At 37.7% G+C, this 15312-nt stretch overlaps 1 long non-coding RNA gene across 1 annotated transcript; it reads left to right on the top strand.

Annotated features, from left to right (window-relative positions):
* Positions 1-1063: 1063 nt before the first annotated feature.
* Positions 1064-3033, top strand: LOC146653475 (uncharacterized). The gene is made up of 3 exons (XR_014914753.1): positions 1064-1460; positions 1566-1687; positions 2853-3033. It is a non-coding gene; the product is annotated as an uncharacterized LOC146653475 (long non-coding RNA).
* The last annotated feature ends 12279 nt before the right edge of the window (positions 3034-15312 follow it).

The raw sequence follows: 15312 nt of genomic DNA, 5'->3' as shown, positions 1-15312 counted from the left end.
ATATTTCAGTGACTGCTGCTTATACCTCAGGTTAATACACTCTACTGATCCCTGATAGGAGAATCATCAATTTTGCCAGCGAAGAAGCCTGGTGGATGTTTGTTTACAGTCTGATGATGGGACATCATGCTCTGCATCTTTAAAGTTTGTCTCTTGATTATTATTCATACCCAGTAATGTGAAGTATGCTCATATCTACTATAACTGAACCAACCTGGTGCTCTTCATTTATGGAGGCTGTTGAGTCTGAATGTTGGATGTTGTGTATCTCGTGTTCTCTGGGCTTTGTTGTCCTCAGTCTTTTTGCAGGATCAGAAAACAAAACCAGGAGGCGCGTAAATGTTTCTTCTCCATGATGTTTCTTCAAATGTTTCTTCTGGATGATGATATGACCGTGACACGGGATGCCACCTTTGGTCTTGTGATGAAGCAAAGCTCAGGAAGAAGTGTGATTAAATGGTACCCACATGTGTGCTGCTGAGAAGGATGTACAGGGGCACCTGCAGCCAAATCCAAGCTTCAGCTTAGTTGTAGTTGCAGAACGCTATAGACTGAGACATCTAAGGCATCAAATGTTTGATTAAATGGATGAAAAAGAGAAGTTTTTTCCCTATAATTATCACTTCTTAAAATCTGTAGCAACTTCAAGTCTGTCAGCATGCTGAGCATGCTCAGAATGTGACAAAATATTTTTGTTCAATATTTAATTTCTTTCAGTTGCAATTGTTAAATGAAAAAAAATATATATATATTCTTATAATTTAGCAAACTAATTTATCAAAAAAAAAGATATACATATATCTGTATTAGTTTTAATAAATTAATTTGACACCTGTATTGAAAATACCATATTGTATTCATACAGAATCAGTATGGTATCATTGTTTGTCTGTTCACTGATTGTTGAAGCTAAGAACTAGTTTGATCTGTTTAGATCTAAAGTATAAAGTTGAGCTCTAATGTTTCTTCACCCCTGTGTGTGTGATATGTGATTTCCTACATGCTGGCAGAGCAGCAGTTTGTGCTCACAGATGGTGACAGTGTGGAGAGACGGTGGTGATGCTCGTCTACACTGCACAGAGGAAATCAACTGACCGAGGTTTGTCCAGTGACGTGTTATGAAATGTATATTTGTTTTATGCTTACAGATGTGTTTTTCTTGACAGAGGCTCTGCAGAGGTTAGACAAAGCAGAGAAAACATGTGCTTTACATTTTACTGTGATTTATTGAGATATTTGTTGCCTGATGTTCAGCAGGAATGGAGAAATAGAATCAAAGGGAGATGTTTTTGATGTTTTTGTAATGATGTAAGTAAATCTTCAATATTATTTATTTGCTTGGTTATATTAGGAGTGTTTCTGAGTGAGGGGGAGAGGAGTCATCATCCAGGTAAAGTGACGTGGATCAGTGGATACACTTGTCTCCCCTTTAAAGGAGACGATCCAAGTCATCCTTAAATGTTAGTGCTTTCAAATACACAAACATTTTTAAAGGACAAAAATGAACATCCAACTTTGACTGTAATACAAAATAAATCTTTGCATGTGTGTTTTCAAACTCTCAGATGGGCAGGATATCAGTCTTGGACTGTCTAACCTGCCGGAGCAGCACTGAATGACCACCACACATGAGCATGTTCCTGCAACATTCAGCATCTGATCTGTCATCTGTGTGCTTCTGCTTTTGGTAAGTACAGCTACAGTACCTCTAAACACATGCCATCCATTTCTTTTCTTTTTTCTTTTTTTTTTCTGCCTGTCCCGTTTGGTTCTTTTGCCATCAGAATTATTCTCTAAAGGCGAAGAAAGATGCCCAACGGATTTACTTTACCAAATTGACCATCCCAGCCTTGCCGTAATGGTCTATTTGGTATACCTTTTATTGTTTATTTTATTTATTTTTTATTTTCACTTGCTAGATACAGGACAGACTTGAATGAGGAAAAGAAAAGGGAGAAAGGAAGAGGGGGAAAAACAGCGGAGAAGAGGGACGGGAATAAAGAGCAAAAAAACAAAAAACAACTAAATAAGCAGACAAAAAAAAATACATACAATACAATAACCTAGATCACCTGTTGAGAAAGAAAAAAGAAAAACAGCAGAAGAAAAAGAGAGCAATACAATAAACAACATCACGATGATATATGTGAATATAACAGTAAATACTAAATATTAAACATTATTGTGCACCACATAATATCGACAGCGCAGAGTGTGCTTTGAGGTAGGAGCCAAAAAGGGTGTAGTTTGTGTGTGTGAGCACCCGTGTGTACACCTGTGAGCATGGACGTGCTTTTTAAAAGGTTCCTTCATGTAATGATCTGCTAGAGCAGGGGTGTCAAACTCAAATACACAGTGGGCCAAAATTCAAAACTGGAACAAAGTCGTGGGCTAACATTAATATAAAAAAAAAAATCTTCCTCCATTCATGAGAATGAATCTTTTCTTATAGACTCAAACAAGTTTTGCTGAAAAACTGAATATGGAACAAGCAAAGCTTAATACTAAACTATATATATTAGCTATTAGAGGTCAGCTCTAATAGTAATTTGGTATGGCTTTGCGGGCCAAATGTAATTAGGCTGCAGGCCAGAGTTTGACACCTATGTGCTAGACGGTGTGGGGAGCCACAGCCCCGTCCACCAGGGCATGAAGCAGGTATGGAGGAGATCAAAATTCCAGACATCCAGAGGCCCCCAGAATACAAGAGACCAAGGAAGACCAACAGAGGGGCAGCTGCGCCACTTCTGCCATCCATTTCTAACGGCCTGGTTACTCCCTGTCAGTTACTTTAGAAACCATATGGTCACCTGACCTAACACTATTTCTTCTTCTTCCCCTTAATGTTGAAGTGTCAAATGTCAAACAGCTGGAGAGGAAACTACACCAGTGTACTGAGATGTTTCAGCAACACGTGCCAGATGCTGTTCCTTCATGGTGACAGCACCAGAGACAGCCCCACCCACCTCAGGACCTCGCCATTGATCATGATGATTATAATGATGACAGCGAGCGGAACTAAGACTGTAAAAATCCACGACCAGAATGTTTAGATGCTTTCTAATGTAATGTAATGTAACGAATACTGAGTTTTTGTCTCTCTCTTTTTTTCTCATTTGTTACTAACAAAGTTCACCAAACTCACACAGTTTACATTCTGTATGTTTCCATCAAGGTTTATTTTCGTAGAAATCATTGTTTTTCTCCTATTCTCTTTTTCTCTTTTGTAATTGATGATAATTCAGTGAATATACTGCGCTGCTTCCTTTTATTGTGTCTCACATTGCTTTAAGTTTTTCAGTGTCCAGTTATTTTTTTTACTGCTGTTTGAATTCTCTGTATGTTTGACCCTGTAGACTGTTTGATGGACTGCTTGTCTTCCTGTTTGTAACCGCCGCCTGTTTTTGACTAAAGATTTGGATTTCTGACTTTAACACAGCCTCTGCATGTCCTCCCTTTGTGTCCTCTTCCTCTGTGAATGTGTTGCATGTGAGATTCATTTTATTAACAGCTTTCCCACAGTGAGTTGCATCAGCATTCATTCACAGCACATTTCAGAAGGATTCAGATTAATAGAGTGACCTTATAGTCAGAATTATCCTGACAGAGTGCCACTGTAAATTATCTTTCATCAAGTAAATTTTAAAGTTCAGTATTTTAAAGCAGGAGTTATGAAGAATCATACTGGCATTAGGACTAATAATATGTACTTACAAAGTCAAAGTTTTTTAATTATGCTAGAATATTGGAAGACAATCAACTTTTAGTGTTTTCCGCATATTAATTATTCTGAAATAGAGACGTGACCCTAACTGTACAGAAGCACTAAACAACTGACAATCTAACAGACATCATTGGCCTGAGCCGTCATGCACAGTGAGTCTAATCCTTTGCTGTGAGAGTCTGACAAGCATGTTTCTGGTCAGTTTGGAACAAATAATATCACAATGTTGATCTTTTTTTCAATATTCCTTCTCTTTTACAACATAAACTGTGATCAAAGCTACTTATGTTCACAGCATGTAATAATACTGACAGTCCAGGGCATTGTGGTCTGTTGAGCTAGGGTTAGGGTTAGCAATTCAGACATATGTAATAAATATTAAACGTCTCTGACGTGGGCCACTGTCTGCAGTGTTGGGAAATCCATACCAGGCTGGAATGAGTCAAGGTAGGTGAGCATCCACGAGAAGACACAGCAGATGCATCCTACTAATACTGACAGGACCAGGAGACTCCAGAAACCGAGCATCTTCTCTTCAGTGCCATCCTCTCCTGTCACCCTCTCTGCCCGCAGCTCTTTGAGTATGGGGTGGAGAAGGGTGCAGAGAAACCCTTATTACTAATTCGTATTATAATTCAATTTTCATGAAATATTCATATTCAGTATCGGTCCTTTTATAGTATAACCACGTTTCCACCCAGGCTCATGGTGGGGCAGGGCTCTGTCCTGGGATGCTTGAGTGAAAGGTAATGTACACCCTGATGAGGTATCCAGTCTGTCAGAATTGTTTTCAATATTTAGTTCAAAAACATGAGTGACAACAAAAATCCAACTAGGATTCTTGCATATGATGAATGAAGTCTGACTTTGACTGTATTGTCCAGCTGATCCATCAAACCCCCAGCAGGTGAACCTTATTCATGACATAACACGGCAACAATGTAAAAAATTAAACAGCAACAGTCTAAATATAAAGTGCATTCTAAACTCCTCTTCAATAAATTATATGCAAAGAGTCATTGTAAAACGTGAACTACAAAACCCAGAGTCTTCATCATTAAATCTCTGGTTGCTTCATTTTTCTATACTATATCAGATACTTTATGTGTGTGTGTGTGTGTGTGTGTGTGTGTGTGTGTGTGTGTGTGTGTGTGTGTGTGTGTGTGTGTGTGTGTGTGTGTGTGTGTGTGTGTGTGCGTGCGTGTCATGAACGGCTATAAAAGGCCTATAATTAAAGAACAAAGCGGGGTTTGAGTTCGAGTTGCGGCAGACTGTCACTACTTGTAAATGGAACGCAGCCTTCCTACGGCGGACAGCTAATAACAGGAATCGGACGCGGTCCAGCCAAGTCCACAGCAACCACCATAGCAACCGCCTAGCAACCACCATAGCAACCACCTTAAAAACATATTCTGTCTTCATAACTATCAAACACGTGAAATGATTTGCAAAGTGTGAAAGTGTTACAGCTGCAGAGAGCTATGGCGGTATCTATGGAAGCTGTTTACAATGCTAATAATATACATGTAACTACGGAGACAGTCAGTCACGTGAGCTAGCGGTGCATGTTTACTACAGTGAATAAGGTGATTGTGTGCACCGCATCCACACGCTGCAGGGGGTAAAGACATTACTTCAATATTGTTTTATATTGATATATATTTGCCTTCTGTTGACCATCACCTCAGGTTCACCGTTACAGTTTCAGCATACAAATGCACACTGTGTAAATATGAACACATTCAAAAACTCATGTCTCAGAAATAAGCACAGCTGTTCATGTTTGTCATTAGAGTTTTATTTGTAAGAAAATTATCATCACGTCCAGACTAACCTGTTAAAACACACCTCAGCTTCATGTAGGGGGGAGGAAATGTTTTTCCTCCCCCCTACATGGGGGAGGAAAAAGACCATTAAAAACGCTTTATTTCACGACGTTAGTGCGTTTCTCGCTGTTACATGCATTTGAATGGGGAACTCGCCCGAAACAAAGTATAGGTTTTCATTATGTGAATAACTTTAACATCTTAGCTCAAACAGCTGCAAAACCTTTTTGCCCAGCACGGGGAAATTTTATTCTATAAGATGAAGCCATAAATATGTATTTCTGAGTCTTCTATCAAACGTTACACCGATTTACATGAAGTTGTACAAAATGCTTTATTTCGCCAAGACAGTGCGTTTCTGACGATTACATGCATTTGAATGGGGAACTCGCACGAAACAAAGTATAGGTTTTCATTATGTGAATAAGTTGAAAATCTTAGCTCAAACAGCTGAAAAACCCTTTTGCCCATCACGGGGATATTGAATTCTATAAGATAAAGCCATGAATACGTATATCTGAATCTTCTATCAAAAGTTACAGCTGTCTTTATGAAGACCATGAAAAACGCTTTATTTCACCACGTTAGTGCTTTTCTCGCTATTACATGCATTTGAATGGGGAACTCGCCCGACACAAAGTATAGGTTTTCATTATGTGAATAAAAACGCACTGTCTTGACAAAAGAAAGCGTTTTTGTACAACTTCATATAAATAGGTGTAACTTTTGATAGAAGACTCAGAAATACATATTTATGGCTTTATTTTATAGAATTCAATATCCCCGTGCTGGACAAAAAGGTTTTGCAGCCGTTTGAGCTAAGATTTTCAAGTTATTCACATAATGAAAACCTATACTTTGTTTCGTGCGAGTTCCCCATTCAAATGCATGTAATCGTCAGAAACGCACTGTCTTGGCGAAATAAAGCGTTTTTGCACAACTTCATATAAATCAGTGTAACTTTTGATAGAAGATTCAGATATACGTATTCATGGCTTTATCTTATAGAATTCAATATCCCCGTGCTGGGCAAACAGGTTTTGCAGCTGTTTGAGCTAAGATTTTCAAGTTATTCACATAATGAAAACCTATAGTTTGTGTCGGGCGAAAACTCCATTCAAATGCATGTAATCGTCAGAAACGCACTAACGTGGTGAAATAAAGCGTTTTTCATGGTCTTCATAAAGACAGCTGTAACTTTTGATAGAAGACTCAGAAATACATATTTATGGATTTATCTTATAGAATTCAATATCCCCGAGCTATGCAAACATGTTTTGCAGCTATTTGAGCTAAGATTTTCAAGTTATTCACATAATGAAAACCTATACTTTGTTTTGGGCGAGAACTCCATTCAAATGCATGTAACAGCGAGAAACGCACTAACGTCGTGAAATAAAGCGTTTTTAATGGTCTTCATGAAGACAGCTGTAACTTTTGATAGAAAACTCAGAAATACCTGTTTATTGCTTTATCTTATAGAATTCAATATCCCCGTGCTGGGAAAACAGGTTTTGCAGCTGTTTGAGCTGAGATGTTAAAGTTATTCACATAATGAAAACCTATACTTTGTTTCGTGCGAGTTCCCCATTCAAATGCATGTAATCGTCAGAAACGCACTGTCTTGGCGAAATAAAGCGTTTTTGCACAGCTTCATATAAATCGGTGTAACTTTTGATAGAAGACTCAGATATACGTATTCATGGCTTCATCTTATAGAATTCAATATCCCCGTGCTGGGCAAACAGGTTTTGCAGCTATTTGAGCTAAGATTTTCAAGTTATTCACATAATGAAAACCTATAGTCTGTGTCGGGCGAGAACTCCATTCAAATGCATGTAATCGTCAGAAACGCACTGTCTTGGCGAAATAAAGCGTTTTGTACAACTTCATATAAATCGGTGTAACTTTTGATAGAAGACTCAGACAAACATGTTTATGGCTTTATCTTATAGAACTCAATATCCCCGTGCTGGGCAAACAGGTTTTGCAGCCCTTTGAGCTAAGATTTTAAAATTATTCACATAATGAAAACCTATACTTTGTTTCAGGCGAGTTTCCCATTCAAATTCATGTAACAGTGAGAAACGCATTGTCTTGGCGAAATAAAGCGTTTTTGTACAACTTCATATAAATCGCTGTAACTTTTGATAGAAGACTCAGACAAACATGTTTATGGCTTTATCTTATAGAACTCAATATCCCCGTGCTGGGCAAACAGGTTTTGCAGCCGTTTGAGCTAAGATTTTAAAATTATTCACATAATGAAAACCTATACTTTGTTTCAGGCGAGTTTCCCATTCAAATGCATGTAACAGTGAGAAACGCATTGTCTTGGCGAAATAAAGCGTTTTTGAACAACTTCATATAAATCGCTGTAACTTTTGATAGAAGACTCAGACAAACATGTTTATGGCTTTATCTTATAGAACTCAATATCCCCGTGCTGGGCAAACAGAACAGGTTTTGCAGCCGTTTGAGCTAAGATTTTAAAATTATTCACATAATGAAAACCTATACTTTGTTTCAGGCGAGTTTCCCATTCAAATGCATGTAACAGTGAGAAACGCATTGTCTTGGCGAAAGAAAGCGTTTTTGAACAACTTCATATAAATCGCTGTAACTTTTGATAGAAGACTCAGACAAACATGTTTATGGCTTTATCTTATAGAACTCAATATCCCCGTGCTGGGCAAACAGAACAGGTTTTGCAGCCGTTTGAGCTAAGATTTTAAAATTATTCACATAATGAAAACCTATACTTTGTTTCAGGCGAGTTTCCCATTCAAATGCATGTAACAGTGAGAAACGCATTGTCTTGGCGAAATAAAGCGTTTTTGTACAACTTCATATAAATCGCTGTAACTTTTGATAGAAGACTCAGACAAACATGTTTATGGCTTTATCTTATAGAACTCAATATCCCCGTGCTGGGCAAAAAGGTTTTGCAGCCGTTTGAGCTAAGATTTTAAAATTATTCACATAATGAAAACCTATACTTTGTTTCAGGCGAGTTTCCCATTCAAATGCATGTAACAGTGAGAAACGCATTGTCTTGGCGAAATAAAGCGTTTTTGAACAACTTCATATAAATCGCTGTAACTTTTGATAGAAGACTCAGACAAACATGTTTATGGCTTTATCTTATAGAACTCAATATGCCCGTGCTGGGCAAACGGGTTTTGCAGCCGTTTGAGCTAAGATTTTAAAATTATTCACATAATGAAAACCTATACTTTGTCTCAGGCGAGTTTCCCATTCAAATGCATGTAACAGTGAGAAATGCACTGTCTTGGCGAAAGAAAGCGTTTTTGTACAACTTCATATAAATCGCTGTAACTTTTGATAGAAGACTCAGACAAACATGTTTATGGCTTTATCTTATAGAACTCAATATCCCCGTGCTGGGCAAACACAACAGGTTTTGCAGCCGTTTGAGCTAAGATTTTAAAATTATTCACATAATGAAAACCTATACTTTGTCTCAGGCGAGTTTCCCATTCAAATGCATGTAACAGTGAGAAATGCACTGTCTTGGCGAAAGAAAGCGTTTTTGAACAACTTCATATAAATCGCTGTAACTTTTGATAGAAGACTCAGACAAACATGTTTATGGCTTTATCTTATAGAACTCAATATCCCCGTGCTGGGCAAACAGAACAGGTTTTGCAGCCGTTTGAGCTAAGATTTTAAAATTATTCACATAATGAAAACCTATACTTTGTCTCAGGCGAGTTTCCCATTCAAATGCATGTAACAGTGAGAAATGCACTGTCTTGGCGAAAGAAAGCGTTTTTGTACAACTTCATATAAATCGCTGTAACTTTTGATAGAAGACTCAGACAAACATGTTTATGGCTTTATCTTATAGAACTCAATATCCCCGTGCTGGGCAAACAGAACAGGTTTTGCAGCCGTTTGAGCTAAGATTTTAAAATTATTCACATAATGAAAACCTATACTTTGTTTCAGGCGAGTTTCCCATTCAAATGCATGTAACAGTGAGAAACGCATTGTCTTGGCGAAATAAAGCGTTTTTGTACAACTTCATATAAATCGCTGTAACTTTTGATAGAAGACTCAGACAAACATGTTTATGGCTTTATCTTATAGAACTCAACATCCCCGTGCTGGGCAAACAGAACAGGTTTTGCAGCCGTTTGAGCTAAGATTTTAAAATTATTCACATAATGAAAACCTATACTTTGTTTCAGGCGAGTTTCCCATTCAAATGCATGTAACAGTGAGAAACGCATTGTCTTGGCGAAATAAAGCGTTTTTGTACAACTTCATATAAATCGCTGTAACTTTTGATAGAAGACTCAGACAAACATGTTTATGGCTTTATCTTATAGAACTCAATATCCCCGTGCTGGGCAAACAGGTTTTGCAGCCGTTTGAGCTAAGATTTTAAAATTATTCACATAATGAAAACCTATACTTTGTCTCAGGCGAGTTTCCCATTCAAATGCATGTAACAGTGAGAAATGCACTGTCTTGGCGAAAGAAAGCGTTTTTGTACAACTTCATATAAATCGCTGTAACTTTTGATAGAAGACTCAGACAAACATGTTTATGGCTTTATCTTATAGAACTCAATATCCCCGTGCTGGGCAAACAGAACAGGTTTTGCAGCCGTTTGAGCTAAGATTTTAAAATTATTCACATAATGAAAACCTATACTTTGTCTCAGGCGAGTTTCCCATTCAAATGCATGTAACAGTGAGAAATGCACTGTCTTGGCGAAAGAAAGCGTTTTTGTACAACTTCATATAAATCGCTGTAACTTTTGATAGAAGACTCAGACAAACATGTTTATGGCTTTATCTTATAGAACTCAATATCCCCGTGCTGGGCAAACAGAACAGGTTTTGCAGCCGTTTGAGCTAAGATTTTAAAATTATTCACATAATGAAAACCTATACTTTGTTTCAGGCGAGTTTCCCATTCAAATGCATGTAACAGTGAGAAACGCATTGTCTTGGCGAAATAAAGCGTTTTTGTACAACTTCATATAAATCGCTGTAACTTTTGATAGAAGACTCAGACAAACATGTTTATGGCTTTATCTTATAGAACTCAATATCCCCGTGCTGGGCAAACAGGTTTTGCAGCCGTTTGAGCTAAGATTTTAAAATTATTCACATAATGAAAACCTATACTTTGTTTCAGGCGAGTTTCCCATTCAAATGCATGTAACAGTGAGAAACGCATTGTCTTGGCGAAATAAAGCGTTTTTGAACAACTTCATATAAATCGCCAACCCGTTCTCACTCCCAAAGCGTAACATTTTACGCTAGGTGACAAATCGTCACCATATTACGTTTTCGGGTACCCACCACGTTCCTAAATGACGACCTCGGAAAAAGAGGAAATATGAGAACCGTCTGGACTGAACCTACACATGTTCGCTCTTTTTCTTCAAATCGCTTAGAAACACGCTATTTAACATCATTAAAGTCCTGGTTAAGGTCAGGAATAAGGTTATGGTCAGGGCTAGGGATAAGGTTAGGTTTAGGGCTGGAATACAGGTCTGGAACGTCTACTACCGCGGGAGCGTCATTGCACTGGATTCCAGCCATAACCCGCCGCGTACCATAAGAACGCCGAAGGTCTCCTTTCGCGTTCCTCAGGAACGCCGCGGGACGTGACAAAACGTCCACATGTTACGCCTCGGGAGTGAGAACGCTCTGAAATCGCTGTAACTTTTGATAGAAGCCTCAGACAAACATGTTTATGGCTTTATCTTATAGAACTCAATATCCCCGTGCTGGGCAAACAGAACAGGTTTTGCAGCCGTTTGAGCTAAGATTTTAAAATTATTCACATAATGAAAACCTATACTTTGTTTCAGGCGAGTTTCCCATTCAAATGCATGTAACAGTGAGAAACGCATTGTCTTGGCGAAAGAAAGCGTTTTTGTACAACTTCATATAAATCGCTGTAACTTTTGATAGAAGACTCAGACAAACATGTTTATGGCTTTATCTTATAGAACTCAATATCCCCGTGCTGGGCAAACAGGTTTTGCAGCCGTTTGAGCTAAGATTTTAAAATTATTCACATAATGAAAACCTATACTTTGTCTCAGGCGAGTTTCCCATTCAAATGCATGTAACAGTGAGAAATGCACTGTCTTGGCGAAAGAAAGCGTTTTTGTACAACTTCATATAAATCGCTGTAACTTTTGATAGAAGACTCAGACAAACATGTTTATGGCTTTATCTTATAGAACTCAATATCCCCGTGCTGGGCAAACAGAACAGGTTTTGCAGCCGTTTGAGCTAAGATTTTAAAATTATTCACATAATGAAAACCTATACTTTGTTTCAGGCGAGTTTCCCATTCAAATGCATGTAACAGTGAGAAACGCATTGTCTTGGCGAAATAAAGCGTTTTTGTACAACTTCATATAAATCGCTGTAACTTTTGATAGAAGACTCAGACAAACATGTTTATGGCTTTATCTTATAGAACTCAATATCCCCGTGCTGGGCAAACAGAACAGGTTTTGCAGCCGTTTGAGCTAAGATTTTAAAATTATTCACATAATGAAAACCTATACTTTGTTTCAGGCGAGTTTCCCATTCAAATGCATGTAACAGTGAGAAACGCATTGTCTTGGCGAAATAAAGCGTTTTTGTACAACTTCATATAAATCGCTGTAACTTTTGATAGAAGACTCAGACAAACATGTTTATGGCTTTATCTTATAGAACTCAATATCCCCGTGCTGGGCAAACAGAACAGGTTTTGCAGCCGTTTGAGCTAAGATTTTAAAATTATTCACATAATGAAAACCTATACTTTGTTTCAGGCGAGTTTCCCATTCAAATGCATGTAACAGTGAGAAACGCATTGTCTTGGCGAAATAAAGCGTTTTTGAACAACCATATAAATCGCTGTAACTTTTGATAGAAGACTCAGACAAACATGTTTATGGCTTTATCTTATAGAACTCAATATCCCCGTGCTGGGCAAACAGAACAGGTTTTGCAGCCGTTTGAGCTAAGATTTTAAAATTATTCACATAATGAAAACCTATACTTTGTTTCAGGCGAGTTTCCCATTCAAATGCATGTAACAGTGAGAAACGCATTGTCTTGGCGAAAGAAAGCGTTTTTGTACAACTTCATATAAATCGCTGTAACTTTTGATAGAAGACTCAGACAAACATGTTTATGGCTTTATCTTATAGAACTCAATATCCCCGTGCTGGGCAAACAGAACAGGTTTTGCAGCCGTTTGAGCTAAGATTTTAAAATTATTCACATAATGAAAACCTATACTTTGTTTCAGGCGAGTTTCCCATTCAAATGCATGTAACAGTGAGAAACGCATTGTCTTGGCGAAATAAAGCGTTTTTGTACAACTTCATATAAATCGCTGTAACTTTTGATAGAAGACTCAGACAAACATGTTTATGGCTTTATCTTATAGAACTCAATATCCCCGTGCTGGGCAAACAGGTTTTGCAGCCGTTTGAGCTAAGATTTTAAAATTATTCACATAATGAAAACCTATACTTTGTCTCAGGCGAGTTTCCCATTCAAATGCATGTAACAGTGAGAAATGCACTGTCTTGGCGAAAGAAAGCGTTTTTGTACAACTTCATATAAATCGCTGTAACTTTTGATAGAAGACTCAGACAAACATGTTTATGGCTTTATCTTATAGAACTCAATATCCCCGTGCTGGGCAAACAGAACAGGTTTTGCAGCCGTTTGAGCTAAGATTTTAAAATTATTCACATAATGAAAACCTATACTTTGTCTCAGGCGAGTTTCCCATTCAAATGCATGTAACAGTGAGAAATGCACTGTCTTGGCGAAAGAAAGCGTTTTTGTACAACTTCATATAAATCGCTGTAACTTTTGATAGAAGACTCAGACAAACATGTTTATGGCTTTATCTTATAGAACTCAATATCCCCGTGCTGGGCAAACAGAACAGGTTTTGCAGCCGTTTGAGCTAAGATTTTAAAATTATTCACATAATGAAAACCTATACTTTGTTTCAGGCGAGTTTCCCATTCAAATGCATGTAACAGTGAGAAACGCATTGTCTTGGCGAAATAAAGCGTTTTTGTACAACTTCATATAAATCGCTGTAACTTTTGATAGAAGACTCAGACAAACATGTTTATGGCTTTATCTTATAGAACTCAATATCCCCGTGCTGGGCAAACAGGTTTTGCAGCCGTTTGAGCTAAGATTTTAAAATTATTCACATAATGAAAACCTATACTTTGTCTCAGGCGAGTTTCCCATTCAAATGCATGTAACAGTGAGAAATGCACTGTCTTGGCGAAAGAAAGCGTTTTTGTACAACTTCATATAAATCGCTGTAACTTTTGATAGAAGACTCAGACAAACATGTTTATGGCTTTATCTTATAGAACTCAATATCCCCGTGCTGGGCAAACAGAACAGGTTTTGCAGCCGTTTGAGCTAAGATTTTAAAATTATTCACATAATGAAAACCTATACTTTGTCTCAGGCGAGTTTCCCATTCAAATGCATGTAACAGTGAGAAATGCACTGTCTTGGCGAAAGAAAGCGTTTTTGTACAACTTCATATAAATCGCTGTAACTTTTGATAGAAGACTCAGACAAACATGTTTATGGCTTTATCTTATAGAACTCAATATCCCCGTGCTGGGCAAACAGAACAGGTTTTGCAGCCGTTTGAGCTAAGATTTTAAAATTATTCACATAATGAAAACCTATACTTTGTTTCAGGCGAGTTTCCCATTCAAATGCATGTAACAGTGAGAAACGCATTGTCTTGGCGAAATAAAGCGTTTTTGTACAACTTCATATAAATCGCTGTAACTTTTGATAGAAGACTCAGACAAACATGTTTATGGCTTTATCTTATAGAACTCAATATCCCCGTGCTGGGCAAACAGGTTTTGCAGCCGTTTGAGCTAAGATTTTAAAATTATTCACATAATGAAAACCTATACTTTGTTTCAGGCGAGTTTCCCATTCAAATGCATGTAACAGTGAGAAACGCATTGTCTTGGCGAAATAAAGCGTTTTTGAACAACTTCATATAAATCGCTGTAACTTTTGATAGAAGCCTCAGACAAACATGTTTATGGCTTTATCTTATAGAACTCAATATCCCCGTGCTGGGCAAACAGAACAGGTTTTGCAGCCGTTTGAGCTAAGATTTTAAAATTATTCACATAATGAAAACCTATACTTTGTTTCAGGCGAGTTTCCCATTCAAATGCATGTAACAGTGAGAAACGCATTGTCTTGGCGAAAGAAAGCGTTTTTGTACAACTTCATATAAATCGCTGTAACTTTTGATAGAAGACTCAGACAAACATGTTTATGGCTTTATCTTATAGAACTCAATATCCCCGTGCTGGGCAAACAGGTTTTGCAGCCGTTTGAGCTAAGATTTTAAAATTATTCACATAATGAAAACCTATACTTTGTCTCAGGCGAGTTTCCCATTCAAATGCATGTAACAGTGAGAAATGCACTGTCTTGGCGAAAGAAAGCGTTTTTGTACAACTTCATATAAATCGCTGTAACTTTTGATAGAAGACTCAGACAAACATGTTTATGGCTTTATCTTATAGAACTCAATATCCCCGTGCTGGGCAAACAGAACAGGTTTTGCAGCCGTTTGAGCTAAGATTTTAAAATTATTCACATAATGAAAACCTATACTTTGTTTCAGGCGAGTTTCCCATTCAAATGCATGTAACAGTGAGAAACGCATTGTCTTGGCGAAATAAAGCGT

Source organism: Rhamphochromis longiceps, linkage group LG14, assembly GCF_057381845.1.
Source record: "Rhamphochromis longiceps isolate RC_006_pf linkage group LG14, R_longiceps_female_GT1.1, whole genome shotgun sequence".
NCBI lineage: Eukaryota > Metazoa > Chordata > Actinopteri > Cichliformes > Cichlidae > Rhamphochromis > Rhamphochromis longiceps.
This window is presented reverse-complemented; position numbering and strand designations above follow the sequence as displayed.